The sequence below is a fragment of the Bos mutus genome, chromosome 13, assembly GCF_027580195.1.
Source record: "Bos mutus isolate GX-2022 chromosome 13, NWIPB_WYAK_1.1, whole genome shotgun sequence".
Taxonomy (NCBI): domain Eukaryota; kingdom Metazoa; phylum Chordata; class Mammalia; order Artiodactyla; family Bovidae; genus Bos; species Bos mutus.
In genome coordinates this window covers 47,309,296-47,324,601 of record NC_091629.1, presented here as the reverse complement: position 1 = coordinate 47,324,601, position 15,306 = coordinate 47,309,296, and the positions used below count along the sequence as shown (strand labels likewise).

The 15,306-nt window shown below is 38.8% G+C and overlaps 1 protein-coding gene across 3 annotated transcripts in view; it reads right to left on the bottom strand.

Moving 5' to 3' along the window:
* The window catches only part of CBFA2T2 (CBFA2/RUNX1 partner transcriptional co-repressor 2), a 142,443-nt gene that overhangs the window by 105,595 nt on the left and 21,542 nt on the right, over nucleotides 1-15,306 (bottom strand). The gene's annotated exons all lie outside the window — the stretch shown is intronic.

Here is a 15,306-nt window from a genome sequence, read left to right as displayed (position 1 = left end):
TAAATCCAATGAATCAGAATGGGGAAGAGCAGGTCAAGAATCCAAACTTTAATAAGTTCTCAAGACGATTCCTCTATACACTAAAATTTGAGAATATCATGGCACTAAGATGCAAAAATAGTTAAGGCAAGTCCCTGCCTTCAATATGACTATAAGATAATAGGGAATAAATATACATATAGCACCAAATATAATAATCTGAGATATAAAATAAAAATCACCAAAAATGACAAGAAAAGTCTGTTCCAACTAAGCAAAAAGCAAGTAGTGCTTCATGGAGACGAAAGATGGGTCCTGAGTTCAGTTAAGTAGGGAGAAATGCATCTATATCCAAGGGTAGTGGAAAAAACTAAGGCTAGGGGAAAGCCGGGGGTTTCATGCAGTAAATATATCAAAATGGTTGGGCATAAGCCTACACTAGAATGTACAGGCCATACTGTCTACCAGTCAAATCACTGCTTGAGCAATGGGCAGGAGCAGAAACTCATCATCATCCTTCAGTTCAGTTCAGTCGCTCAGTCGTGTCCAACTCTGTGACACCATGAATCGCAGCACGCCATGCCTCCCTGTCCATCACGAACTCCCGGAGTTCACTCAGACTCACGTCCATCGAGTCAGTGATGCCATCCAGCCATCTCATCCTCTGTCGTCCCCTTCTCCTCCTGCCCCCAATCCCTCCCAGCATCAGAGTCTTTTCCAATGAATCAACTCTTCGCATGAGGTGGCCAAAGTATTGGAGTTTCAGCTTTAGCATCATTCCTTCCAAAGAAATCCCAGGACTGATCTCCTTTAGAATGGACTGGTTGGATCTCCTTGTAGTCCATGGGACTCTCAAGAGTCTTCCCCAACACCACAGTTCAAAAGCATCAATTCTTCTGCACTCAGCTTTCTTTACAGTCCAACTCTCACATCCATACATGACCACTGGAAAAACCATAGCCTTGACTAGATGAACCTTTGTTGGCAAAGTAATGTCTCTGCTTTTGAATATGCTATCTAGGTTGGTCATAACCCTCCTTTTAATTTCATGGCTGCAATCACCATCTGCTGTGATTTTGGAGCCCAGAAAAATAAAGTCTGATACTGTTTCCACTGTTTCCCCATCTATTTCCCATGAAGTGATGGGACCAGATGCCATAATCTTCATTTTCTGAATGTTGAACTTTAAGCCAACTTTTTCACTTTTCTCTTTCACCTTCATCAAGAGGCTCTTTTTTAGTTCCTCTTTACTTTCTGCCATAAGGGTGGTATCATCTGCATATCTGAGGTTATTGATATTTCTCCCGGCAATTTTGATTCCAGCTTGTGCTTCTTCCAGCCCAGCGTTTCTCATGATGTACTCTGCATATAAGTTAAATAAGCAGGGTGACAATATGCAGCCTTGACGTACTCCTTTTCCTATTTGGAACCAGTCTGTTGTTCCATGTCCAGTTCTAACTGTTGCTTCCTGACCTGCATATAGGTTTCTCAAGAGGCAGGTCAGGTGGTCTGGGATTCCCATCTCTTTCAGAATTTTCCACAGTTTATTGTGATCCACACAGTCAAAGGCTTTGGCATAGTCAATAAAGTAGAAATAGATGTTTTTCTGGAACTCTCTTGCTTTTTCGATGATCCAGCAGATGTTGGCAATTCAGTCTCTGGTTCCTCTGCCTTTTCTAAAACCAGCTTGAACATCTGACGTTCACGGTTCAGGTATTGCTGAATTAACCATATAATCAACTAATCATTTTAGCACCTATGATACATCTGAGCAAGGCATTTTGAGGAATACAAAGATGCTCAAAAAGAGTCCCAGTCTTTAAGTTCAGGAAGAAGTCAACTTAACAGGGATGTAAAGACCAGAGGGAAATGAGTAACTAAAGCAAACTTAATTGACCCTGAAAAATGAGGAAGGATTCAGAGGACCTGAAAACCTATAGGGGTACCCTGAGATGTGAGAACAACATTAACAACAGTACAGAATACGACAATCAAGCAAGTCATCAATCAAATGATACTTAAGAACAAAACTCTTTAGCTGCAGATGGTATAGACAAGCCAATGAAATCTACAAAAACGCTATTATAGTAAGTGAATTTATTTATTAAAGTTGTAGGATGCAAGATCAATATACAAAAATCAATATACAAAAATTTGTGCATAGTAGCAATGAGTAATCAAAAGCGGAAATTTAAAAAATGGTCTCAAAAATTGTAAAATACTCAATAAATGACAAAGATGTGTAAGACCTATACTTTGAAATTTGAAAACATTGCTAAGAAAAATTAACAAAGACCTAAATAAAAGAACCTAAATACTATGTTCACAGATGAGAAGATTCAATATTGTTAAGATGTCAATTCTCCTCCCTCCCCACCCAAAAATTCAATGTAATCCCAAGCAAAATCGCAGCATGCTTTTTTTTTTTTTTTTTTGGAAACTGACATTGATCCTGAAATTTATTTGGAAATGCAAAGGACCTAGAACAGCCAAAACAATTCTGAAAAAGAAAAATACAGTTGGAGGACTAACACTACTTGATTTTAAATTATGGTAAATCAAATCCCATGGAAGAGGCATAAAGACAAGCATATCAGTAGAACAGAACAGAGGGCTTCCTTGGTGGATCCAGTGGTTAAGAATTTGCCTACACGGCAGGGGGACATGGGTTCCATCCCTGGTCCAGGAAGATTCCACATGCTGCAGAGCAACTAAACCCCTGGACCACAACTACTGAACCAGCGCTCTAGAGCCCGAGAGCTGCAACTACGGAAGCCCACATGCCCTACTGCCTTGTGCTCTGCAACAAGAGAAGCCACCACAAGGAGAAGCCCCTGCACTCTGTAACTAGAAGAAGCCCATGCACAGCAACAAAGACTCAGGGCAGCCATAAATAAAGAGAGTCCAGAAATAGACCCACACATACATGGACAGCTGATCACTGGGAGCACGGAGTCTTAGCTACTGGACCACCAGGGAAGTCCCTGGACAACAATTTTTGACAGAAGAGTAAGGGCAATCCAGCACAGCAAGTTCAGCCTTTTCACAAAACTGCCACTGAAACTACACATTCACTGCAAAAAACTGACCTTTGATGTATACCTCACACCATATGAAAAATGAGCTAAAAAAGGATTAACAGACCCAAATGGAAAACCAAAACTACACAACTGCTAGGAGAAAGCATAAAAGAAAATCTTTGCAATCTTGAGTTAGGCAAATATTTCTTAAATATGACAACAAAAGTATTGCCCAGTCCATAAAAGAAAAAATTGACAAACTGCACTTCAAATAATTTCTAAGCTTCTACTCTTCCAAAAAAAAAAAAAATCACTAAGCAAACAAAGGGCTTCCCTGATGCCTCAGTGGTAAAGAATCTGTGTGCCAATGCACAGACTTGGGTTCAATCCCTGGGTCAGGAAGATCCACAGGAATTTGGGGAAGGGAATAGCAACCCACTCCAGTCATCTTCCCTGGGAAATCCCATGGACAGAGAAGCCTGGAGGGCTATAGTCTATGGGGTTGTAAAGAGTTGAACACTACTTAGCAACTAAATACCACTACCAAGAGAACAAAAAGACAAGCTACGGACTGGGAGAAAGTATCTGCAAACCATATATCTGATAAAGGACTTTCACCCAGCATAAATAACTCAAAACTCAATAAGAAAATAAACAACTCAATTTGTTAAAATGGGTAAAAGATTTAAATAGACATTTCACCATGGAAAAAATATGGATGGTAAATGTACATGAAAAAATTTTGAAAAAACAGTTTGGGCCACTTCTTGAACAGTTAGACAACACTCACACGATCCAGCCATGCCATTCCTGTGTACTTACAAAGGCAGCCTTACTTACTTACAACAGCCAAAAACTGGGGACAATTCAAGCATCTGTTAAGAGGGGAATAAACAAACTAATGATGTATCCATACAAGTGAATACTAAAACAATAAAAAGAAATAAACTACGGATACATAAAACAATATATTAAGATAGTTATGCTGAATGAATGAAGCCAGACAAGGAAGAAAGAAAGGAAAAGGAGGGAGAGAGAGAAGATACGCAGTATTATTTCATTTATATAAAATATAAATATATGTAAAATTCTAGAAAATGCAAACTAATCTATAAGCAGATTTGCCTAGAGGAGGAGCTACTCTTCAACAAAGAGGCACAAGAAAAGCTTTGACAGTGACTGATATGTTCACTATCTTGCTTGTGGTGATGGTTTCACACGTATAACTATAAGAAAACTCAAACAGTACACTTTAAACATGTTTGGTGACTGTATGTTCATTATACCTCCACTTCTTAAAAAGTAAAAGAACAAAACAAGGTATATGTAAGAAAAAAAGTCCACGGGGTCGCAAAGAGTCGGACACAACTGAGCGACTGAACTGAACTGAAGGAAAAAAGCAGTAAAAAGTTTTAAAAAGAGTCAGGAAGAAGCACTGTTTGTTCAGGAGGGAGTGAGTAGATCCCTGAGGATTCCATGCAGTTAGAAACAGCTGGATATGAGAAGACAGTGAAACAAGCCAAACATCTTCTGCAAGCAGAGAGTAACATGGATATGAAACACAAAGAGGAGTCATTCCTTGAGAAACAACAGAGGACAGAGCACAAGGCAGAAGGTGCTGGGCTAGCTCCATACCTCATTCATCTATAACACGCTGTTTACGGTGCACTCCCCTTGGCCTGTCAGCTTTCCAAAATGCAAAAGTCAGACTGCTCTCCTGGCTTATTTCACTGATAAATACAACTGAAACAAGAGATCCCGACAAAGCCCACATCCTCTCACAAGTCCTGTCCAGACAATCAACTTGGCTCAGCTTGCTTGAATGGTATTTCTCAAAAGAATCTAACATACCTTAAATAATTTATCTTAATATGCATTCAAGGAGACAGACAGTTTATCAAAAAAATATCTGAAACTGACTTATATTTCTAAATTGCTTAAAGCAGGAGGAAAAGCTCATCTAAAATATATCTTGTGTTAGAAATAAAACAAAAATGTCATGTTCTGAACAGTCCAGTGAAAAGAACTAATAGACTGCTTACACTGCTATCTGGGATCAGGAATCCAGTCCATACTCCCATGCCTCAACCTTCTACAGTAAATTCAAAATGCCACTTTCTCAATAAAGCCTTTCTAAGCCCTCTCCACAGTGTCCTCCCTTGACAGAATTAATCACACTATTCTGCCCTCATAACTATACTTAAACAGCAGTACTTAGTTCCTTGAGCTATTATTAGAGATTAAGGACTGCCCTACTCCTCAGTGTTCTATACAGAGTAGGTGCTAAAACAGAGAAAAGAGGAGTTTGATGGCTTAAGGCTAAAGGTGACAAGACCTAAAGAGGCCTGAAAACCAAACCCAAGGCTCAGCAGAGTTCTTTCTGGTTTCCGCTCATTAAGTGTGGTAATTGCAGCTTACTGGGGCTGAGGGGTAAGGTACATGGAGGTTCATTACACTATTCTATCTACTCTATGTATGTTCAAAATTCTGCACAATACATTGTTAAAAAATAATAATAAAGAGTAGGTGAAGATAGGATCAAATCCTTTTTGCTCTTACTTTCGTACCTTTGAACTTTCTTTTTTCCTTTAAATATGATCTTTGCCAGCCTCCTTCCTCTGTTGTCAACAGGTCCACTGGGTCATTAGCCATTTAACAAATGTTGGTTTGGAGGATAAAAGACAGACCCTTTGCACAGGCAGTGGAATTCCAAATGCTAGACTCTTGGCTCCACAATGTCTGATTCAGAAGAACTGCTGGGAGCTATTAGTTTAGCCTGCCCACCCAGGCATATGAAGACTCCTAGAGTTCCTCTTACACCACTCCCATATGCCTCTCATTTATGCCTACACAGCTTGTGTGCTTTCACTTAGCACAGGAACAGATCAGATCCAGTGTGACCACAGAAATTATTAGAAAGGTCCAAGGATGAGGAATCCAGAATGAAGCAGTTCAAATGTGGAACTGCAACAGACTGAAATTTTTTCCTAGTGGGGCAATAATCCAACGAAAATGCATTTTCGAAATCCCCAGACACAAGATCAGGAGGCTATACAATAACAATATGTCTAGGTAGTATATGAGATACATGTTGGCCTAAATTAGAGCTTCTGTCATTCTGTACAGAAAGCACATATCTTGTGCTTTCCTACCTCTGAGCCTTTGCTAACATTCTCCCTTAATATGACTGCTTTCTTCTTTCTTGATACAAAGATAGTGGCAGTAATCTTATGCCTAGTTTTTTTCTTTTACTTTTTTTTTAACTCGCAACGAGAACAAAGTAAACAGGGGAGATGGGAAGATGTCCTACAGTAATAAAACTAGAGTTTCCAGAGGAATGGAAGATTACTAAAAAGAGCATGAATATGAGAGAAATGTTATAATCTGAAAATAACTAGGCCATGGGCAGTGCAAGTTAGCGGTGGAGGGGGCGGGGGTGGGGGTGGGGAGAAAGATTAAAACATTTCCTCACACCAGTCAACTGGTGGCACCATGAGCCTAGATATGGATAATACCTTGGTATTGAATACGGGCTAATTAAGTTTGGTTCTTGAGCAAATTCCTCAAGAGTGGACATCTTCAGGAAGACTGAACTTAGTTATATACAAAATACTGGCAAAAAGGTGTAAGAACCACTTAAGAAGCAACTTATAAGTCATAAAGTCTTAATTCTACACACAAGTATTGGGGGCAAAAATAAAACTTAATACTTGCATCAAAGGTTGATAAAGGCCTCATCTGGGAATCCTCTGATTCAAAGCAGAAGGAAAAGCAGCCAACTGAACAAATCAAGCCAATCAAAAAGCCTGGATTCCACTCATGATCTGCTCTTTGAAAGCTATCCTTCAAGATCTGATTCAGATGACATCTTCCACATGCAACTTTTACTGATTATCTCTTTTATTCCATTCATGTGTCCTCATCTGAACCGCACTTATTTACTTAAGTGTACAGGCCATACACCTCTCACAAGGCATCAAGTTTCTTAAGACCTGAAAAGCTTGTCTTCTGAAGAACTCCTAGCTCTCTGCTTTTCATGAAAACTATGCAACATATATTTTGTTTGCTTTTTAAAATCTGGACAACTCACAAATATCCCAAACTCAGAAATAAAATTTAAATAACCAGTAAACACACACTTATTATAAAAACACAAAGTAAATGATCTATAATAACTGTAGGTAGGAGATAAAGGAGAATAATTTCAAAAGGCTCCTGGATTTAGCAAACTTTACCAAATATACATACAAAGAGGTAGTGGCTCAACAAGGTCCCATAAGTCTTGTAATAATAACACAGCTGAAGACCTGAACAAGAAAGCAGCTTACTACCAACTGATCTTACAAAATTAGGAAACGCTGGGGTGATTACACACTCAGATATGGCAAGTGTGGAAATCTGCCTTATTCAAGTGTGGAGTTGTGTACCATTCAAATACACATCTGTACTCCCTTGAGTATGTGGCTCTGTGGCCCAACTCTGACCCTAAATATTGCAATGCAAGCTAGAAAAGCAAAATGGAGAACGTTCTAAGTCTTCCAACCACAAAGAAGCAGACTGGGCTAAATTCCTCTCAAAACCATACTGAAAACACAGTCCTCTTTCACATGGAAATACGGCTTTAAGAGGTATACTTCCTATATTACAATCAATTTGAAATTTTTAATCAATAATCAATATCTTGCAAAAAGCTAATTTATAACTCTGAATTTGGGTTGTTGACAATTTAAAATTTTCAGTTTTGACATAAATTTATTCATCAAATAGATGTTTTGATTTCATTAAAAAGTCATCTTTAGGAGTCCCACGTGGCCCAGTGGTTACGATCGGCACTGTCACTGCCATGACCTGGGTCTGATCCCTCGTTGGGGAACTGAGATCCTGCAAGATGTGTCGGCATAACCAAATATATATATATATATTGTGTGTGTGTTAGTCACTCAGTCCTGTCCAACTCTTTATGACCCCATGAACTGTAGCCTGCCAGGCTTCTCTGTCCATGGAATTCTCCAAGCAAGAATCCTGGATATTCCCCCTCCTCCAAAAAAGCTATCTTTGGGGCAAAGACTAGAAATTTCTTCAAAGAAGATGTATGAATAAACACATGAAAGGATGCTCAACACTGTTAGCCATTAGGGAAATGCAAGTCAAAATGACAATGTGACACCACTTCCAACCCACTAGATGCCTATAATAAAGAAAAAGACAGATAATAACAAGTATTGGGGAGGATGTGGAGAAACTGGAATCCAAATATACTGCTAAAGGGAATGTAAAATAGTTGGCTACTCTTCCAAAGGGACCTGGCAGTTCCTCAAAAAGTTAAACACAGAATTACCATATAACCCAGTAATTTCACTCCTAGGTATATACCCAAAAGAACAGAGAATGTGTGTCCATATAAAAACTCATATACAAATGTTTATAACAACTCAATTCTTATTAGCCAGAAAGTTGAAACAAGCCAAATTCCATCAACTGATAAAGATTTAAGTAAAAATGAGACACAGCATATACTCATTTTCACAGTAGTTGTGTTCTGTAAAGCTACTGCAAACATTGAATTACCAAATACCAAACCACTGCTCCCAGGGGAAATAAACACAGGGTTAGGTTCCTTCGAGTCTCTGGTCAAAACACTTCCATCAATGGATCAATATATAGCCTTGTTTTATGTGTTTCTGTTTAAAGCCATCTGATTTAATATATTGTTGATTCACTAACACTGAATTCATTCCCAACAGCAATATAACTCATGCCTGAACAAAGCTTATTTAACATACATCTATTTCCCTTAAGGCATATCACAGTCTTCCTTAGGAACACCAGACAGCACTTGGGGGCCATTTTAAACAGAAAAATTACCAACAGCAGAAAAATGTGGCACTAAATAGACCACAAAAAGAACTTGTTTGGGTAAAAAAAACAACTTGTTTGCAGTATGAGAACTAAAGCAAGAAAGAAGGCAGAGTGTTATCATGCATGTTGTTCAACTGGGAATGTGAGTGCTGGGCAACTCAAAATTTTTCACTGTTCATGTCCAAAAATGACCACCTCATATTGATTTTTGGATACAAACATTTTATCAGGTATACAGTTTCACACATACAGAATCTGTGATTGATGAGGACTGACTGCGTATCATACAATTAATATTTTCAGTCATAAAAAGGAATGAAGTGCTAACATGCACTACAACATGGAAAAACAAAAAACATCATGCTAAGTGAAAGCAGTCAGTCACAAAAAACTGACAGTCACAAAATACTGTAGTTTTCCCAATCCTAAATATTGACAAGTAATTCAGAAAAGAGTTATAATACAAGCCAAAGAATGTTTCTAACACTTTATATGCAATGTTCACACAGGCAAATCCAGTGACAGAAAATAGATTAAGGGATGGGAAAGGGGGAAAATGCAGAGTGATTGTTAATGGGTATGGAGTTTCTTCTGGGGATTATGAAAATGTCCCGGTATTCAATGGCAACAGCTGCACAACCTTGTATACATACTAAAATTCATTACACTGTACACTTTAAAAGAGTATAGTATGTGAATTACATCTATTATAAAGCTGTTAATGAAAAAACACTATTCCCTGTATTATTTTCTGACTTATGCATAGCAATATGCTTATGACCTGCTTCTCAAATTAATACCAAAAGAAAAATTGTGCCTTATCATACAATTACTTGGGTATAACTTAACCAGTTCACTTCTAGCAAAGCAAGCCTAAAACTGGCCCTTCTCTAAGCACACACTTCTTTCCTATTAAGATAGAGCCTTGGGGTATTTTTGTTTGTTCTCTTTTTTGGCCAATGCCTATGGATGAGAGGGAAAAAACCTAAAAATGAGTTTGCAACAAAAGTGTTTTATTTGAAAATGAGAACATTTGCATGTTTGTAGCACATCCATCTAAAACAAGTTCCAGAAGAAACAACAACAAAGGGAGAGAAATGTTACCGATTACTCAAGAACTCAGTCTGAAAACCCCTTAGATATTCCAAAGCCAATCCATGTAGATAGTTAACATAAGCAACAGAGTAACTCACTTCTCTGTTCAAACCCGGATTCTGAATTCCAGGAAGTCACAGTATTATGAAAAGGAGAAAAGAAGGAACATTTTTAAAAAGTCATCTAAAAGTCACCTTGTCTACCTAGATTCCACTATGGGTTTTCCTGTGGTCATGTATGGATGTGAGAGTTGGACTGTGAAGAAGGCTGAGCACCGAATAATTGATGCTTTTGAACTGTGGTGTTGGAGAAGACTCTTGAGAGTCCCTTGGACTGCAAGGAGATCCAGCCAGTCCATTCTAAAGGAGATCAGTCCTGGCTGTTCTTTGGAAGGAATGATGCTAAAGCTGAAACTCCAGTACTTTGGCCACCTCATGCGAAGAGTTGACTCATTGGAAAAGACTCTGATGCTGGGAGGGATTGGGGGCAGGAGGAGAAGGGGGCGACAGAGGATGAGATGGCTGGATGGCATCACTGACTCGATGGACGTGAGTCTGAGTGAACTCCGGGAGTTGGTGATGGACAGGGAGGCCTGGCGTGCTGCGATTTATGGGGTCGCAAAGAGTCGGACACGACTGAGCGACTGAACTGAACTGAACTAACCCAGTACATCTCAAATATTTAAGTACATACGAATTACTTGGGGAAATCTTATTAAATGCAAATTCACTAGATGTGTGACACAGCCTGAGATTCTACATTTTTAAAAAGCTCCCAGGTGACAATGATGCTGCTAGCCTCAGCACAGACAACGTGTATTTACTTTTCTCATGGCTAAGGTAAAGTTGATGTTGCCTGACCATCTTGTCTGAAGTGAAGAGGCATACAGCCAGCCAGCTTCTGCAAAAGGCCTATCAATCCACCATGCATGCTCTTCTTCAATCGGAGTTTCTTTTTCTTAATCACATTTAGGGATCTTCTTTGAATCTCTCAAATGCTGTTCACATAGATCTCTTAAACTGAGGTACATAAATATTAAGTTAAACCTTAGGTAGGAAGGAGCAAAGTCCTGGCTCCCTTCATGCAACCCAGTGGGATGATTCTGTCCGAAACAACACCAATATAAGCTCATTTTTAGACTGCAGTCTCAGATGAACTGAAATTATGTACATAACTAGTTGCTCCCTATATTCAGTTGGCTCATTCACTTTGCTATCTCTTTGTAAAATACCACTGGATTTGATCCACTTTTTCAGAATTACAAGTTACTTTGAATTTTAATCCAGTTCTCTAAGGAATCAGGCTCTGGTACTGAGGAATTATTTTCTCTTAGTCATAGTTTTGTTACATGTGAAACAGAAATAATTCCTTGTAAGTCTATTCTAAGAATCTATGACTCTAGAGCTTTTTATTTCCCTTCCAATATTTAGTGTTTGAGATCTATGACATTTTGCTTTATTTTGCTTACTTCCCAGTTCTCCAGAGAAAGGAGCCTGCATAAACTATATATAGACATTACTATATTTAACTATCCTTACAAGGAACTCTCAGAGAAGTTAATATGATAAACTGGAAATACTCTCAAGTAAGTAAAAACAAAAATAAAAAGTAAAAAAATAAAACCTTAAATTATCCTTCTCAGTGCCAATCCCCAAAATATACAAGCAGCCAAATGTACACTTTTTTGTTCACTTGGGTTGTTGCTGTTTTCCTGACCAAAGGCAACATCTGTGCACAGGTAAAAGCTGTGCTTAAGTGTAGGTGACTGGAGAGAGCTATAGCTGAGGAAAAGCAGTCAATTACCTCGTCTCATAAGTCTCACCAGCTGTGTTTTCCTGATGACACAGACTCTGTCCACCTGCTCCCACAGACGGCACAGCTGCACTTAGAGTGAAACACCTGGTTCTGCACACCCATTACATGCAGCGTGCTAGAACCCTAGTCACCAATCAGGCAAGCCCAGGGCAGCATTTTCATCTTATTGCCAAAAGTAAAGACCAACGTCATCTTAACTATAAGATGTTAAAATATATTTTTCATATCCAAAACACAAATACAACAATGTCAAAGAAGTTAGAGTAATAATGCTAAAGAATTGTTATAAAGTGTGAAATCCTAGATTACAAATTTGGTTATCATTAACCACTTCACAAACTACTTAATTCAGAGCATTTAAAGGAAGATAATCCTAGTAAAATGAGCTCATTATCTCCCAGCAGTCAGTGCATTATATTAAGAATGGCAGTATCAATACTAGTAAATGTACTCAATTAGGAAATAACGCCAAATAAACATGTGAAAAATGAGAGTTTCTTCCTGGTTTTACACTTAAGAAACTTTACAATTGAGATTTTTTTATTCTCCCCATGGGACTTTAAATTAGGTGTGTATGTGCTCAGCCACTCAGTCATGTCCAGCTCTGTGATCCCATGGACTGTAACCGGACTGTCCATGGGGTTGCAAAGAGTCGGACACAGCTGAGCAACTTTCACTTTAACTCTACTTCAATGTCCTATATCAAAATAATTTTTCCTCCCCCTAATGCTTTCTCCATTTAGATTTGGATGGTCTTTATCAGGTTTAGATACTCTAAATCAGTATTTCTGAAAGTAGTCTTTAGACCACCTAAAAGAACTTAGGAAGTTTGATGAAAAAACACAGATTCTTGACCTGATCCTAAATTCTGGAATTTAAATTTCTGGAAGGTGAAGTCCCAGAAGCTGTATTTAACAAGCTTCCCAGATGCCTGGGATGCACACAAAAGTGTACGTGGCACGTAGTTATTTTTTCCTCCTTAATCATTATTTTAGTAAGCCTATATTTACTAGTTATTTGAAATGTTAATTTTGGGGCAGATACCATGATTCATTGGAAGGGCTGATGCTGAAGCTGAAACTCCAATACTTTGACTACCTGAAGCGAAGAACTGACTCATCCGAAAAGACCCTGATACTAGGAAAGATGGAAGGCAGGAGAAGGGGACAAGAGAGGATGAGACGGTTGGATGGCATCACTGACTCAATGGACATGAGTCTGAGTAAACTCCAGGAGTTGGTGATGGACAGGGAGGCCTGGCGTGCTGCAGTCCATGGGCTCGCAAAGAGTCAGACACAACTGAGAGACTGAGTTGAACTGAAGTGAACCGTGACAAGCATCATATCCACCTTTTGCCTTTAATCCTTCCCTTTTAAGTTAGATATATATCCTCTTTTACAAACTAGGAAATTGACTCAGATCTCATGTGTGAGTGCTAAGTTGTTTTGTTAGGGGAAGTATGCTGACTGAAACCGCCCACCCTGGCCAGGCACTATAGTAACCATTTGCATGAGTTGTTTTAGGACAGGAGGTCCTGGTAAGGAACAGGGAACTAATAAGCCTCCATCAACCAGAAGAGTTCAGGAAAGGTCAAAAAGAGACACCACCTGTCCAACCACCTCCCAGAATCCTTCTCTGGCATCTACCTTGGCTGAACAAGGCGTGCACCACCAGGAAGGACTCTGAGTCAGAATGACTGCCTAAGGACAACCCAGAAACTAATCCCATCACCATAAAACCAAGACTGCAAGCCATGTGACAGAGCAGTTCTCCTGGGTTCCCTTACCCTCCTGCTCTCCACCCGGGCACCCTTTCCCAATAAAATCTGTTGCTTTGTCAGCACACGCGTCTTCTCGGACAATTCATTTCTGAGTGTTAGACAAGAGCCCAGTTTCAGGCCCTGGAAGGGGTCCCCTTTCCTACAACAGTTTCAGTCGTGTCCAATTCTTTGCAGCCCTATGGACTGTAACCTGCCAGGCTCCTCTATCCATGGGATTCTCCAGGCAGGAATACTGGAGTGGGTTGCTATGCCCTCCCTCCAGGGGATCTTCCCAACCCAGGGATCAAACCCCCGTCTCTTATGTCTCCTGCACTGGCAGTTGGGTTCTTTATCATTAGCTCCACCTGGGAAGCCTTAAAGGTGGCAGTAGGATAAATCGGGAGTCTGGGGTCAGCAGATACAAACTACTATACATAAAACAGACAAACAACAAGATCCTACTGTCAGCAGAGGAGGCTACATTCATTATCTCGTAAAAAACTATAATGAAAAAGAATATATGTATAGCTGAATCACTTTACATAAGAAACTAACACAACATTGTAAATCAACTGTATTTCAGTTAAAAAAACAATAAATAAATAAAAAGCAAAATGCATGATCTGTCATATGTATTAGTTTACATTGGTGAAAATAATCACCAAAATACCTTTATGGCATTAATGAGCTAAAAATGGCAAGATTCCTGTGACTGGCCTGGAGAGTTTGATCCATCTGAAGCTTTCCTTCTCTACGTCATCAGTAGCAGAAAGGACCTATTTTCACTTCTGGCACTGTTCTATTTTAGTTACAAGTTCATTAATTCCTTTTTCTACTACCAGACACATGGAGAGACATCATCTACAACTACAGGTAACAGGCGCATCTGCAAGAGCCAGCTGCTCCGAAGTGGACCAGCCTGCACTTTCTGAGAAAGGGAAAAGGATCTGAACGGTTCTTGGCAACCTCAAGAAGCAATTGGTCATATATTTGCCTTTTTCACAGAGCATTTGGAAAGTTCTCTGAGATGAAAGGTATGATCACTTTGAAGACATCTCACTACTAACACTGAACAAATCAATACTGAAAGCTGCAGTCATTCATAAAAATATGTTCCAAGGTACTTAAGATAGCAGAAGAGATAAATGTCTTTGCTCTTGTTTAAAGCAAAGGTCTGACAGAATGGTTTTGTGGATTGCTCATCTGACTGGAAATTAGAAAGACTCCACAAAATATTATGATTCCATTTATAAAATAAATTATACATTCATATGTCTTACAGATGTCTGTAAAGGTATTCCAAGAAGTCTGGAAATACAAACTTTCAGTGATGAGGTGAAATGGTATTTTTACTTTTGACTACAATTTGCTATAAATTTTTTATGAGACTGTCAAGTTACTTTTGTAAACTATCTTTCAAAATTATATAATTATAATAAATTAAAATTTATTATAATAAATTATAGTTTATTATAATAAATTATCACAGATTCAGCATAGCAGAGAAATGGAACATGGTAGCTAACAGAGTTAGTCTATATAATTCTGAGGAGTTCAGGTCCTGTCTCTACTACCTAAACAGAGAGACATGCCCTGAGTGTCAGTTCATTATCCATGCAGCCTCTGTTTTCTCAACTGTAAAGTGGGATATGGCAACAGTACAAATCAGCCTGTTGTGAGCATTGAATAAAATAATCTATATGAAATCCTCATGTAAACCACTATTTTTCAATGTAGGTACGAATTACAAATATGTGATAAAACATAAAGCTTTATGTT